The sequence below is a fragment of the Ambystoma mexicanum genome, chromosome 11 (genome assembly GCF_040938575.1).
Source record: "Ambystoma mexicanum isolate Mex_15411 chromosome 11, UKY_AmexF1_1, whole genome shotgun sequence".
NCBI lineage: Eukaryota > Metazoa > Chordata > Amphibia > Caudata > Ambystomatidae > Ambystoma > Ambystoma mexicanum.
Window position 1 is genome coordinate 823,352,732 of NC_090934.1, and position 13,955 is coordinate 823,366,686.

The 13,955-nt window shown below is 46.3% G+C and overlaps 9 non-coding genes across 9 annotated transcripts; all 9 read right to left on the minus strand.

Moving 5' to 3' along the window:
• Positions 1-230: 230 nt before the first annotated feature.
• On the minus strand, positions 231-304 carry TRNAN-GUU (transfer RNA asparagine (anticodon GUU)). Its single transcript has one exon. It is a non-coding gene; the product is annotated as a tRNA-Asn (tRNA).
• A 1,789-nt stretch (positions 305-2,093) lies between these two features.
• TRNAW-CCA (transfer RNA tryptophan (anticodon CCA)) lies at positions 2,094-2,165 on the minus strand. The gene has a single exon. It is a non-coding gene; the product is annotated as a tRNA-Trp (tRNA).
• A 313-nt stretch (positions 2,166-2,478) lies between these two features.
• On the minus strand, positions 2,479-2,552 carry TRNAN-GUU (transfer RNA asparagine (anticodon GUU)). Its single transcript has one exon. It is a non-coding gene; the product is annotated as a tRNA-Asn (tRNA).
• Positions 2,553-4,342: 1,790 nt separating this feature from the next.
• On the minus strand, positions 4,343-4,414 carry TRNAW-CCA (transfer RNA tryptophan (anticodon CCA)). Its single transcript has one exon. It is a non-coding gene; the product is annotated as a tRNA-Trp (tRNA).
• A 313-nt stretch (positions 4,415-4,727) lies between these two features.
• TRNAN-GUU (transfer RNA asparagine (anticodon GUU)) lies at positions 4,728-4,801 on the minus strand. The gene has a single exon. It is a non-coding gene; the product is annotated as a tRNA-Asn (tRNA).
• A 1,763-nt stretch (positions 4,802-6,564) lies between these two features.
• On the minus strand, positions 6,565-6,636 carry TRNAW-CCA (transfer RNA tryptophan (anticodon CCA)). Its single transcript has one exon. It is a non-coding gene; the product is annotated as a tRNA-Trp (tRNA).
• Positions 6,637-6,949: 313 nt separating this feature from the next.
• Positions 6,950-7,023, minus strand: TRNAN-GUU (transfer RNA asparagine (anticodon GUU)). Its single transcript has one exon. It is a non-coding gene; the product is annotated as a tRNA-Asn (tRNA).
• A 1,790-nt stretch (positions 7,024-8,813) lies between these two features.
• Positions 8,814-8,885, minus strand: TRNAW-CCA (transfer RNA tryptophan (anticodon CCA)). Its single transcript has one exon. It is a non-coding gene; the product is annotated as a tRNA-Trp (tRNA).
• Positions 8,886-11,040: 2,155 nt separating this feature from the next.
• Positions 11,041-11,112, minus strand: TRNAW-CCA (transfer RNA tryptophan (anticodon CCA)). The gene has a single exon. It is a non-coding gene; the product is annotated as a tRNA-Trp (tRNA).
• Between the last annotated feature and the right edge of the window lie 2,843 nt (positions 11,113-13,955).

A 13,955-nucleotide genomic window follows, 5' to 3' on the forward strand; every position in this document is an offset into this window, starting at 1 on the left:
GCTTCTTTAGGTAGACTGGCTAGGATAGCTTCCTTCTGTGCATCAGTACACGCTGCAGCCACCATGAAGTCTTGATGTTTATGAATTGAATGGCAAGTTTTGAAAAACTAAAGCAAGCGAGAAGAATTGCTTGCAGTTTATTGGATTTTTTGGACGTCAGCAGACGAGACCTGCGAGAGGTAAACAGAAGTCCATAGTTGGTCACGCTGAATTTTTGAGCCAAAATGCACCGTCCCTGGGTGGGCTTGAACCACCAACCTTTCGGTTAACAGCCGAACGCGCTAACCGATTGCGCCACAGAGACTCATGCAGCTCTTACACAGGGGCCTGATTGGTGTGCTGTTTGCTTATGCTTCCCAGGCAACCTGAAAATATTTCTAAAATAGCTCTTTTTCCCACAGCAAATCAGGGTATCAAGCACTTCCCTACCTCCCCTAATCCACAAACACAGGGGATTTAGTAGAGGACAGAGCCCATCAACAGTGCACCAAATGCCCTCTGTGTAGGCATAACTTGCTATGAGGAGAAAGCCACAGTTGCGCACTTGTGTTAAAAGGGGACAGTAGGCTGAACCCAGAGAACACGGGAGAAATGACTCAGGTTTACTGAGTGGAACACTCTGTGTCTTTGTGCCAAAAACAGCAGCGTCTTTTCGGTTAACAGCCGAACGCGCTAACCAATTGCACCACAGAGACTCACTGGCATGTGTGTTCTGCCTTTGGCCTGATTGCATTGCTATTTTTTTCTGATTGGCAGAAAACCTGAACTTTTTTCTGAAAAAGGCATGCCTCTCTTAGCACTGCAGTGCATTAGAGTGCTCCCTTGCTTCCCTGAATCCCCAAATACACAACCACCCTGGGCACAATAGAAGACACATTCCAGCAGAATTAGCAAGATTGCACCCAGGATTCTATATGTAGGTACCTTGCTGAGAAGCAAGACCTGCAGTTGCATTCTTCTGTTAAAAGAGGGCAGCAGAGTGCACCAAGAGAACTTGGGGGAAGTAGCTTATGTTAACTATTTGCCATGCTCTTTATAGATCCCTCTGTTTGACTGGGTGAATTCTAATTTCTGGGGTAGAGAAAGCAATTTTTGGATCTAGATGCTGTGCACAACAGGAATGCTATATACTGCACTGTACTGCTACTGAAAAGTTACCAATTTTACAGGATGTTCAGGTAAGCTTTGTTTCAGAAAACAACTTGCTAGAGGCACTAAGACAGATTACTGGGACAAAGGAAGAGGGTTTGGGGATTATCACATCTCATATGAAAGGTACAGTCACGCCCGAGACAACTCTGAGTGCCTCCTCAAATTCTAAGAAATGCGAACTGGGGTCCTACGCCTTTTGTTGCCAGTGGATCTTTGTGTTTCAGACAAATGTGCACGCCTCCCAGAGCCCCTTGCAATGCACTTAGGGAAAGGGGGGAAATGCTGTGAAGCCCTCTCGCTGACAATGTCTCTCTTGTCTATAATGTAACTATGAGAGAGAGAGAAATAGGCAATGCGAGAGTGAAAAAGTAAAATGGAAATGTGTCTACTGAGACCAGTATAAGGGGAAATTCTCACAATCCAGGACCGACAGTTGATTGGGAGGGCGCTTACAGGTTTCCGACACCAGACCGGTACCTGAACTCACAAACCCAAACTGCAAAGTGATGCCCATTGCCACTAGACTGCCGACCCCCTTTCGGGGCCCCAACATATATCCTTTAGTCACACCTAGAGTTCCCAGGACAGTGCAGCATTCAGCGATTACACGAAAATTTTGACAGCGCTAGGAGGCCATGCAAATGGCAGAGGTATGTTTTACAAAGCCCACGTAGCGTGCACAAAACAGCACATCAGTCAGGCCCACTTGAAGAGATGGTAAAGAGGAAATACTTCTGCTGCATCCAGTAAAACATAGAGATTGGCCTGCTTTAAAGGTTGACCATGTCCTTCATGGGTGTCTGTCAATATGATACTTCCCTGCTGCAAAGCTTACATTCGAAACGCCAGAACAACTAGGCCCAGAGCACAAAGATGCAGTCAGGTTGAAATAACGAGATACTGAAGAGCAATTTTGTATTTCAGAGAGGGAAAAGGAAGTATGACCTCGACGTGATTTGAACACACAACCTTCTGATCTGGAGTCAGACGCGCTACCATTGCGCCACGAGGTCCTTGTGGCAATCCACCTGGTGTGTCTGATGACAGAATAAAGGTAGGAGACGTACATGCACCTGCAGAGCCTCATTGCTTCTTTAGGTAGACTGGCTAGGATAGCTTCCTTCTGTGCATCAGTACACGCTGCAGCCAAACCCTTCCCATGAAGTCTTGATGTTTATGAATTGAATGGCAAGTTTTGAAAAACTAAAGCAAGCGAGAAGAATTGCTTGCAGTTTATTGGATTTTTTGGACGTCAGCAGACGAGACCTGCGAGAGGTAAACAGAAGTTCATAGTTGGTCATGCTGAATTTTTGAGCCAAAATGCATCGTCCCTGGGTGGGCTTGAACCACCAACCTTTCGGTTAACAGCCGAACGCGCTAACTGATTGCGCCACAGAGACTCATGCAGTGCTTACCCTGGGGCCTGATTGGTGTGCTGTTTGCTTATGCTTCCCAGGCAAACTGAAAATATTTCTAAAATAGCTCTATTTCCCACAGCAAATCAGGGTATCAAGCACTTCCCTACCTCCCCTAATCCACAAACACAGGGGATTTAGTAGAGGACAGAGCCCATCAACAGTGCACCAAATGTCCTCTGTGTAGGCATAACTTGCTATGAGGAGAAAGCCACAGTTGCGCACTTGTGTTAAAAGGGGACAGTAGGCTGAACCCAGAGAACACGGGAGAAATGACTCAGGTTTACTGAGTGGAACACTCTGTGTCTTTGTGCCAAAAACAGCAGCGTCTTTTCGGTTAACAGCCGAACGCGCTAACCAATTGTGCCACAGAGACTCACTGGCATGTGTGTTCTGCCTTTGGCCTGATTGCATTGCTATTTTTTTCTGATTGGCAGAAAACCTGAACTTTTTTCTGAAAAAGGCATGCCTCTCTTAGCACTGCAGTGCATTAGACTGCTCCCTTGCTTCCCTGAGTCCCCAAATACACAACCACCTTGGGCACAATAGAAGACACATTCCAGTAGATTTAGCAAGAGTGCACCAAGGTTTCTATATGTAGGTACCTTGCTGAGAAGCAAGACCTGCAGTTGCATTCTTCTGTTAAAAGAGGGCAGCAGAGTGCACCAAGAGAAATTGGGGGAAGTAGCTTATGTTAACTACTTGCCATGATCTTTATAGATCCCTCTGTTTGACTGGGTGAATTCTAATTTCTGGGGTAGAGTAAGCAATTTTTGGATCTAGATGCTGTGCGCAACAGGAATGCTATATACTGCACTGTACTGCTACTGAAAAGTTACCAATTTTACAGGATGTTCAGGTAAGCTTTGTTTCAGAAAACAACTTGCTAGAGGCCCTAGGATAGATTACTGGGACAAAGGAAGAGGGTTTGGGGATTAGCACATCTCCTATGAAAGGTACAGTCACGGCCGAGACAACTCTGAGTGCCTCCTCAAATTCTAAGAAATGCGAACTGGGGTCCTACGCCTTTTATTGCCAGTGGATCTTTGTGTTTCAGACAAATGTGCACGCCTCCCAGAGCCCCATGCAATGCACTTAGGGAAATGGGGGAAGGTGCTGTGCAACCCTCTCGCTGACAATGTCTCTCTTGTCTATAATGTATCTATGAGAGAGAGAGAAATAGGCAATGCGAGAGTGAAAAAGTAAAATGGAAATGTGTCTTCTGAGACCAGTATAAGGGGAAACCCTCACAATCCAGGACCGACAGTTGATTGGGAGGGCGCTTACAGGTTTCCGACACCAGACCGGTACCTGAACTCACAAACCCAAACTGCAAAGTGATGCCCATTGCCACTAGACTGCCGACCCCCTTTCGGGGCCCCAACGTATATCCTTTAGTCACACCTAGAGTTCCCAGGACAGTGCAGCATTCAGCGATTACACGAAAATATTGACAGCGCTAGGAGGCCATGCAAATGGCAGAGGTATGCATTACAAAGCCCACGTAGCGTGCACAAAACAGCACATCAGTCAGGCCCACTTGAAGAGATGGTAAAGAGGAAATACTTCTGCTGCATCCAGTCAAACATAGAGATTGGCCTGCTTTAAAGGTTGACCATGTCCTTCATGGGTGTCTGTCAATATGATACTTCCCTGCTGCAAAGCTTACATTCGAAACGCCAGAACAACTAGGCCCAGAGCACAAAGATGCAGTCAGGTTGAAATAACGAGATACTGAAGAGCAATTTTGTATTTCAGAGTGGGAAAAGGAAGTATGACCCCGACGTGATTTGAACACACAACCTTCTGATCTGGAGTCAGACGCGCTACCATTGCGCCACGAGGTCCTTGTGGCAATCCACCTGGTGTGTCTGATGACAGAATAAAGGTAGGAGACGTACATGCACCTGCAGAGCCTCATTGCTTCTTTAGGTAGACTGGCTAGGATAGCTTCCTTCTGTGCATCAGTACACGCTGCAGCCAAACCCTTCCCATGAAGTCTTGATGTTTATGAATTGAATGGCAAGTTTTGAAAAACTAAAGCAAGCGAGAAGAATTGCTTGCAGTTTATTGGATTTTTTGGACGTCAGCAGACGAGACCTGCGAGAGGTAAACAGAAGTTCATAGTTGGTCATGCTGAATTTTTGAGCCAAAATGCATCGTCCCTGGGTGGGCTTGAACCACCAACCTTTCGGTTAACAGCCGAACGCGCTAACCGATTGCGCCACAGAGACTCATGCAGTGCTTACACTGGGGCCTGATTGGTGTGCTGTTTGCTTATGCTCCCCAGGCAACCTGAAAATATTTCTAAAATAGCTCTATTTCCCACAGCAAATCAGGGTATCAAGCACTTCCCTACCTCCCGTAATCCACAAACACAGGGGATTTAGTAGAGGACAGAGCCCATCAACAGTGCACCAAATGCCCTCTGTGTAGGCATAACTTGCTATGAGGAGAAAGCCACAGTTGCGCACTTGTGTTAAAAGGGGACAGTAGGCTGAACCCAGAGAACACGGGAGAAATGACTCAGGTTTACTGAGTGGAACACTCTGTGTCTTTGTGCCAAAAACAGCAGCGTCTTTTCGGTTAACAGCCGAACGCGCTAACCAATTGCGCCACAGAGACTCACTGGCATGTGTGTTCTGCCTTTGGCCTGATTGCATTGCTATTTTTTTCTGATTGGCAGAAAACCTGAACTTTTTTCTGAAAAAGGCATGCCTCTCTTAGCACTGCAGTGCATTAGACTGCTCCCTTGCTTCCCTGAGTCCCCAAATACACAACCACCTTGGGCACAATAGAAGACACATTCCAGCAGATTTAGCAAGAGTGCACCAAGGTTTCTATATGTAGGTACCTTGCTGAGAAGCAAGGCCTGCAGTTGCATTCTTCTGTTAAAAGAGGGCAGCAGAGTGCACCAAGAGAACTTGGGGGAAGTAGCTTATGTTAACTACTTGCCATGCTCTTTATAGATCCCTCTGTTTGACTGGGTGAATTCTAATTTCTGGGGTAGAGTAAGCAATTTTTGGATCTAGATGCTGTGCGCAACAGGAATGCTATATACTGCACTGTACTGCTACTGAAAAGTTACCAATTTTACAGGATGTTCAGGTAAGCTTTGTTTCAGAAAACAACTTGCTAGAGGCACTAAGACAGATTACTGGGACAAAGGAAGAGGGTTTGGGGATTAGCACATCTCCTATGAAAGGTACAGTCACGCCCGAGACAACTCTGCGTGTCACCTCAAATTCTAAGAAATGCAAAGTGGATCTTTGTGTTTCAGACAAATGTGCACGCCTCCCAGAGCCCCTTGCAATGCACTTAGGGAAAGGGGGGAAGGTGCTGTGAAGCCCTCTCGCTGACAATGTCTCTCTTGTCTATAATGTAACTATGAGAGAGGGAGAAATAGGCAATGCGAGAGTGAAAAAGTAAAATGGAAATGTGTCTACTGAGACCAGTATAAGGGGAAATCCTCACAATCCAGGACCGACAGATGATTGGGAGGGCGCTTACAGGTTTCCGACACCAGACCGGTACCTGAACTCACAAACCCAAACTGCAAAGTGATGCCCATTGCCACTAGACTGCCGACCCCCTTTCGGGACCCCAACATATATCCTTTAGTCACACCTAGAGTTCCCAGGACAGTGCAGCATTCAGCGATTACACGAAAATATTGACAGCGCTAGGAGGCCATGCAAATGGCAGAGGTATGCTTTACAAAGCCCACGTAGCGTGCACAAAACAGCACATCAGTCAGGCCCACTTGAAGAGATGGTAAAGAGGAAATACTTCTGCTGCATCCAGTAAACATAGAGATTGGCCTGCTTTAAAGGTTGACCATGTCCTTCATGGGTGTCTGTCAATATGATACTTCCCTGCTGCAAAGCTTACATTCGAAACGCCAGAACAACTAGGCCCAGAGCACAAAGATGCAGTCAGGTTGAAATAACGAGATACTGAAGAGCAATTTTGTATTTCAGAGTGGGAAAAGGAAGTATGACCCCGACGTGATTTGAACACACAACCTTCTGATCTGGAGTCAGACGCACTACCATTGCGCCACGAGGTCCTTGTGGCAATCCACCTGGTGTGTCTGATGACAGAATAAAGGTAGGAGACGTACATGCACCTGCAGAGCCTCATTGCTTCTTTAGGTAGACTGGCTAGGATAGCTTCCTTCTGTGCATCAGTACACGCTGCAGCCAAACCCTTCCCATGAAGTCTTGATGTTTATGAATTGAATGGCAAGTTTTGAAAAACTAAAGCAAGCTAGAAGAATTGCTTACAGTTTATTGGATTTTTTGGACGTCAGCAGACGAGACCTGCGAGAGGTAAACAGAAGTTCATAGTTGGTCATGCTGAATTTTTGAGCCAAAATGCATCGTCCCTGGGTGGGCTTGAACCACCAACCTTTCGGTTAACAGCCGAACGCGCTAACCGATTGCGCCACAGAGACTCATGCAGTGCTTACACTGGGGCCTGATTGGTGTGCTGTTTGCTTATGCTTCCCAGGCAACCTGAAAATATTTCTAAAATAGCTCTATTTCCCACAGCAAATCAGGGTATCAAGCACTTCCCTACCTCCCATAATCCACAAACACAGGGGATTTAGTAGAGGACAGAGCCCATCAACAGTGCACCAAATGTCCTCTGTGTAGGCATAACTTGCTATGAGGAGAAAGCCAGAGTTGCGCACTTGTGTTAAAAGGGGACAGTAGGCTGAACCCAGAGAACACGGGAGAAATGACTCAGGTTTACTGAGTGGAACACTGTGTGTCTTTGTGCCAAAAACAGCAGCGTCTTTTCGGTTAACAGCCGAACGCGCTAACCAATTGTGCCACAGAGACTCACTGGCATGTGTGTTCTGCCTTTGGCCTGATTGCATTGCTATTTTTTTCTGATTGGCAGAAAACCTGAACTTTTTTCTGAAAAAGGCATGCCTCTCTTAGCACTGCAGTGCATTAGACTGCTCCCTTGATTCCCTGAGTCCCCAAATACACAACCACCTTGGGCACAATAGAAGACACATTCCAGTAGATTTAGCAAGAGTGCACCAAGGTTTCTATATGTAGGTACCTTGCTGAGAAGCAAGACCTGCAGTTGCATTCTTCTGTTAAAAGAGGGCAGCAGAGTGCACCAAGAGAACTTGGGGGAAGTAGCTTATGTTAACTACTTGCCATGATCTTTATAGATCCCTCTGTTTGACTGGGTGAATTCTAATTTCTGGGGTAGAGTAAGCAATTTTTGGATCTAGATGCTGTGCGCAACAGGAATGCTATATACTGCACTGTACTGCTACTGAAAAGTTACCAATTTTACAGGATGTTCAGGTAAGCTTTGTTTCAGAAAACAACTTGCTAGAGGCCCTAGGACAGATTACTGGGACAAAGGAAGAGGGTTTGGGGATTAGCACATCTCCTATGAAAGGTACAGTCACGCCCGAGACAACTCTGAGTGCCTCCTCAAATTCTAAGAAATGCGAACTGGGGTCCTACGCCTTTTATTGCCAGTGGATCTTTGTGTTTCAGACAAATGTGCACGCCTCCCAGAGCCCCATGCAATGCACTTAGGGAAATGGGGGAAGGTGCTGTGCAACCCTCTCGCTGACAATGTCTCTCTTGTCTATAATGTATCTATGAGAGAGAGAGAAATAGGCAATGCGAGAGTGAAAAAGTAAAATGGAAATGTGTCTACTGAGACCAGTATAAGGGGAAATCCTCACAATCCAGGACCGACAGTTGATTGGGAGGGCGCTTACAGGTTTCCGACACCAGACCGGTACCTGAACTCACAAACCCAAACTACAAAGTGATGCCCATTGCCACTAGACTGCCGACCCCCTTTCGGGGCCCCAACATATATCCTTTAGTCACACCTAGAGTTCCCAGGACAGTGCAGCATTCAGCGATTACACGAAAATATTGACAGCGCTAGGAGGCCATGCAAATGGCAGAGATATGCTTTACAAAGCCCACGTAGCGTGCACAAAACAGCACATCAGTCAGGCCCACTTGAAGAGATGGTAAAGAGTAAATACTTCTGCTGCATCCAGTAAAACATAGAGATTGGCCTGCTTTAAAGGTTGGCCATGTCCTTCATGGGTGTCTGTCAATATGATACTTCCCTGCTGCAAAGTTTACATTCGAAACGCCAGAACAACTAGGCCCAGAGCACAAAGATGCAGTCAGGTTGAAATAACGAGATACTGAAGAGCAATTTTATATTTCAGAGTGGGAAATGCAAATATGACCCCGACGTGATTTGAACACGAAACCTTCTGATCTGGAGTCAGACGCGCTACCATTGCGCCACGAGGTCCTTGTGGCAGTCCACCTGGTGTGTCTGATGACAGAATAAAGGTAGGAGACGTACATGGACCTGCAGAGCCTCATTGCTTCTTTACGTAGACTGGCTAGGATAGCTTCCTTCTGTGCATCAGTACACGCTGCAGCCAAACCCTTCCCATGAAGTCTTGATGTTTATGAATTGAATGGCAAGTTTTGAAAATCTAAAGCAAGCGAGAAGAATTGCTTGCAGTTTATTGGATTTTTTGGACGTCAGCAGACGAGACCTGCGAGAGGTAAACAGAAGTCCATAGTTGGTCACGCTGAATTTTTGAGCCAAAATGCACCGTCCCTGGGTGGGCTTGAACCGAACGCGCTAACCGATTGCGCCACAGAGACTCATGCAGTTCTTATACAGGGGCCTGATTGGTGTGCTGTTTGCTTATGCTTCCCAGGCAACCTGAAAATATTTCTAAAATAGCTCTATTTCCCACAGCAAATCAGGGTATCAAGCACTTCCCTACCTCCCCTAATCCACAAACACCGGGGATTTAGTAGAGGACAGAGCCTATCAACAGTGCACCAAATGTCCTCTGTATAGGCATAACTTGCTATGAGGAGAAAGCCACAGTTGCGCACTTGTGTTAAAAGGGGACAGTAGGCTGAACCCAGAGAACACGGGAGAAATGACTCAGGTTTACTGAGTGGAACACTCTGTGTCTTTGTGCCAAAAACAGCAGCATCTTTTCGGTTAACAGCCGAACGCGCTAACCAATTGCGCCACAGAGACTCACTGGCATGTGTGTTCTGCCTTTGGCCTGATTGCATTGCTATTTTTTTCTGATTGGCAGAAAACCTGAACTTTTTTCTGAAAAAGGCATGCCTCTCTTAGCACTGCAGTGCATTAGACTGCTCCCTTGCTTCCCTGAGTCCCCAAATACACAACCACCCTGGGCACAATAGAAGACACATTCCAGCAGATTTAGCAAGAGTGCACCAAGGATTCTATATGTAGGTACCTTGCTGAGAAGCAAGACCTGCAGTTGCATTCTTCTGTTAAAAGAGGGCAGCAGAGTGCACCAAGAGAACTTGGGGGAAGTAGTTTATGTTAACTACTTGCCATGCTCTTTATAGATCCCTCTGTTTGACTGGGTGAATTCTAATTTCTGGGGTAGAGTAAGCAATTTTTGGATCTAGATGTGGTGCGCAACAGGAATGCTATATACTGCACTGTACTGCTACTGAAAAGTTACCAATTTTACAGGATGTTGAGGTAAGCTTTGCTTCAGAAAACAACTTGCTAGAGGCACTAAGACAGATTACTGGGACGAAGGAAGAGGGTTTGGGGATTAGCACATCTCCTATGAAAGGTACAGTCACGCCCGAGACAACTCTGAGTGTCACCTCAAATTCTAAGAAATGCAAACTAGGGACCTAGGCTTTTTATTGCCAGTGGATCTTTGTGTTTCAGACAAATGTGCACGCCTCCCAGAGCCCCTTGCAATGCACTTAGGGAAAGGGGGGAAGGTGCTGTGAAGCCCTCTCGCTGACAATGTCTCTCTTGTCTATAATGTAACTATGAGAGAGAGAGAAATAGGCAATGCGAGAGTGAAAAAGTAAAATGGAAATGTGTCTACTGAGACCAGTATAAGGGGAAATCCTCACAATCCAGGACCGACAGTTGATTGGGAGGGCGCTTACATGTTTCCGACACCAGACCGGTACCTGAACTCACAAACCCAAACTGCAAAGTGATGGGCATTGCCACTAGACTGCCGACCCCCTTTCGGGGCCCCAACATATATCCTTTAGTCACACCTAGAGTTCCCAGGACAGTGCAGCATTCAGCGATTACACGAAAATATTGACAGCGCTAGGAGGCCATGCAAATGGCAGAGGTATGCTTTACAAAGCCCACGTACCGTGCACAAAACAGCACATCAGTCAGGCCCACTTGAAGAGATGGTAAAGAGGAAATACTTCTGCTGCATCCAGTAAAACATAGAGATTGGCCTGCTTTAAAGCTTGACCATGTCCTTCATGGGTGTCTGTCAATATGATACTTCCCTGCTGCAAAGTTTACATTCGAAACGCCAGAACAACTAGGCCCAGAGCACAAAGATGCAGTCAGGTTGAAATAACGAGATACTGAAGAGCAATTTTATATTTCAGAGTGGGAAAAGCAAATATGACCCCGACGTGATTTGAACACGAAACCTTCTGATCTGGAGTCAAATGCGCTACCATTGCGCCACGAGGTCCTTGTGGCAGTCCACCTGGTGTGTCTGATGACAGAATAAAGGTAGGAGACGTACATGCTCCTGCAGAGCCTCATTGCTTCTTTAAGCAGACTGGCTAGGATAGCTTCCTTCTGTGCATCAGTACACGCTGCAGCCAAACCCTTCCCATGAAGTCTTGATGTTTATGAATTGAATGGCAAGTTTTGAAAAACTAAAGCAAGCGAGAAGAATTGCGTACAGTTTATTGGATTGTTTGGACGTCAGCAGACGAGACCTGCGAGAGGTAAACAGAAGTTCATAGTTGGTCATGCTGAATTTTTGAGCCAAAATGCATCGTCCCTGGGTGGGCTTGAACCACCAACCTTTCGGTTAACAGCTGAACGCGCGAACCGATTGCGCCACAGAGACTCATGCAGTGCTTACACTGGGGCCTGATTGGTGTGCTGTTTGCTTATGCTTCCCAGGCAACCTGAAAATATGTCTAAAATAGCTCTATTTCCCACAGCAAATCAGGGTGTCAAGCACTTCCCTACCTCCCCTAATCCACAAACACAGGGGATTTAGTAGAGGACAGAGCCCATCAACAGTGCACCAAATGTCCTCTGTGTAGGCATAACTTGCTATGAGGAGAAAGCCACAGTTGTGCACTTGTGTTAAAAGGGGACAGTAGGCTGAACCCAGAGAACACGGGAGAAATGACTCAGGTTTACTGAGTGGAACACTCTGTGTCTTTGTGGCAAAAACAGCAGCGTCTTTTCGGCTAACAGCCGAACGCGCTAACCAATTGTGCCACAGAGACTCACTGGCATGTGTGTTCTGCCTTTGGCCTGATTGCATTGCTATTTTTTTCTGATTGGCAGAAAACCTGAACTTTTTTCTGAAAAAGGCATGCCTCTCTTAGCACTGCAGTGCATTAGACTGCTCCCTTGCTTCCCCGAGTCCCCAAATACACAACCACCTTGGGCACAATAGAAGACACATTCCAGCAGATTTAGCAAGAGTGCACCAAGGTTTCTATATGTAGGTACCTTGCTGAGAAGCAAGACCTGCAGTTGCATTCTTCTGTTAAAAGAGGGCAGCAGAGTGCACCAAGAGAACTTGGGGGAAGTAGCTTATGTTAACTACTTGCCATGATCTTTATAGATCCCTCTGTTTGACTGGGTGAATTCTAATTTCTGGGGTAGAGTAAGTAATTTTTGGATCTAGATGCTGTGCGCAACAGGAATGCTATATACTGCACTGTACTGCTACTGAAAAGTTACCAATTTTACAGGATGTTCAGGTAAGCTTTGTTTCAGAAAACAACTTGCTAGAGGCCCTAGGACAGATTACTGGGACAAAGGAAGAGGGTTTGGGGATTAGCACATCTCCTATGAAAGGTACAGTCACGCCCGAGACAACTCTGAGTGCCTCCTCAAATTCTAAGAAATGCGAACTGGGGTCCTATGCCTTTTATTGCCAGTGGATCTTTGTGTTTCAGACAAATGTGCACGCCTCCCAGAGCCCCTTGCAATGCACTTAGGGAAATGGGGGAAGGTGCTGTGCAACCCTCTCGCTGACAATGTCTCTCTTGTCTATAATGTATCTATGAGAGAGAGAGAAATAGGCAATGCGAGAGTGAAAAAGTAAAATGGAAATGTGTCTACTGAGACCAGTATAAGGGGAAATCCTCACAATCCAGGACCGACAGTTGATTGGGAGGGCGCTTACAGTTTTCTGACACCAGACCGGTACCTGAACTCACAAACCCAAACTACAAAGTGATGGGCATTGCCACTAGACTGCCGACCCCCTTTCGGGGTCCCAACATATATCCTTTAGTCACACCTAGAGTTCCCAGGACAGTGCAGCATTCAGCGATTACACGAAAATATTGACAGCGCTAGGAGGCCATGCAAATGGCAGAGGTATGCTTTACAAAGCCCACGTAGCGTGCACAAAACAGCACATCAGTCAGGCCCACTTGAAGAGATGGTAAAGAGGAAATACTTCTGCTGCATCCAGTAAAACATAGAGATTGGCCTGCTTTAAAGGTTGACCATATCCTTCATGGGTGTCTGTCAATATGATACTTCCCTGCTGCAAAGCTTACATTCGAAACGCCAGAACAACTAGGCCCAGAGCACAAAGATGCAGTCAGGTTGAAATAACGAGATACTGAAGAGCAATTTTATATTTCAGAGTGGGAAAAGCAAGTATGACCCCGATGTGATTTGAACACACAACCTTCTGATCTTGAGTCAGACGCGCTACCATTGCACCACGAGGTTCTTGTGGCAGTCCACCTGGTGTGTCTGATGACAGAATAAAGGTAGGAGACGTGCATGGACCTGCAGAGCCTCATTGCTTCTTTAAGTAGACTGGCTAGGATAGCTTCCTTCTGTGCATCAGTACACGCTGCAGCCAAACCCTTCCCATGAAGTCTTGATGTTTATGAATTGAATGGCAAGTTTTGAAAAACTAAAGCAAGCGAGAAGAATTGCTTGCAGTTTATTGGATTTTTTGGACGTCAGAAGACGAGACCTGCGAGAAGTAAACAGAAGTCCATAGTTGGTCACGCTGAATTTTTGAGACAAAATGCACCGTCCCTGGGTGGGCTTGAACCACCAACCTTTCAGTTAACAGCCGAATTGCGCCACAGAGACTCATGCAGTTCTTACACAGGGGCCTGATTGGTGTGCTGTTTGCTTATGCTTCACAGGCAACCTGAAAATATTTCTAAAATAGCTCTATTTCCCACAGCAAATCAGGGTATCAAGCACTTCCCTACCTCCCCTAATCCACAAACACAGGGGATTTAGTAGAGGACAGAGCCCATCAACAGTGCGACAAATGTCCTCTGTGTAGGCATAACTTGCTATGAG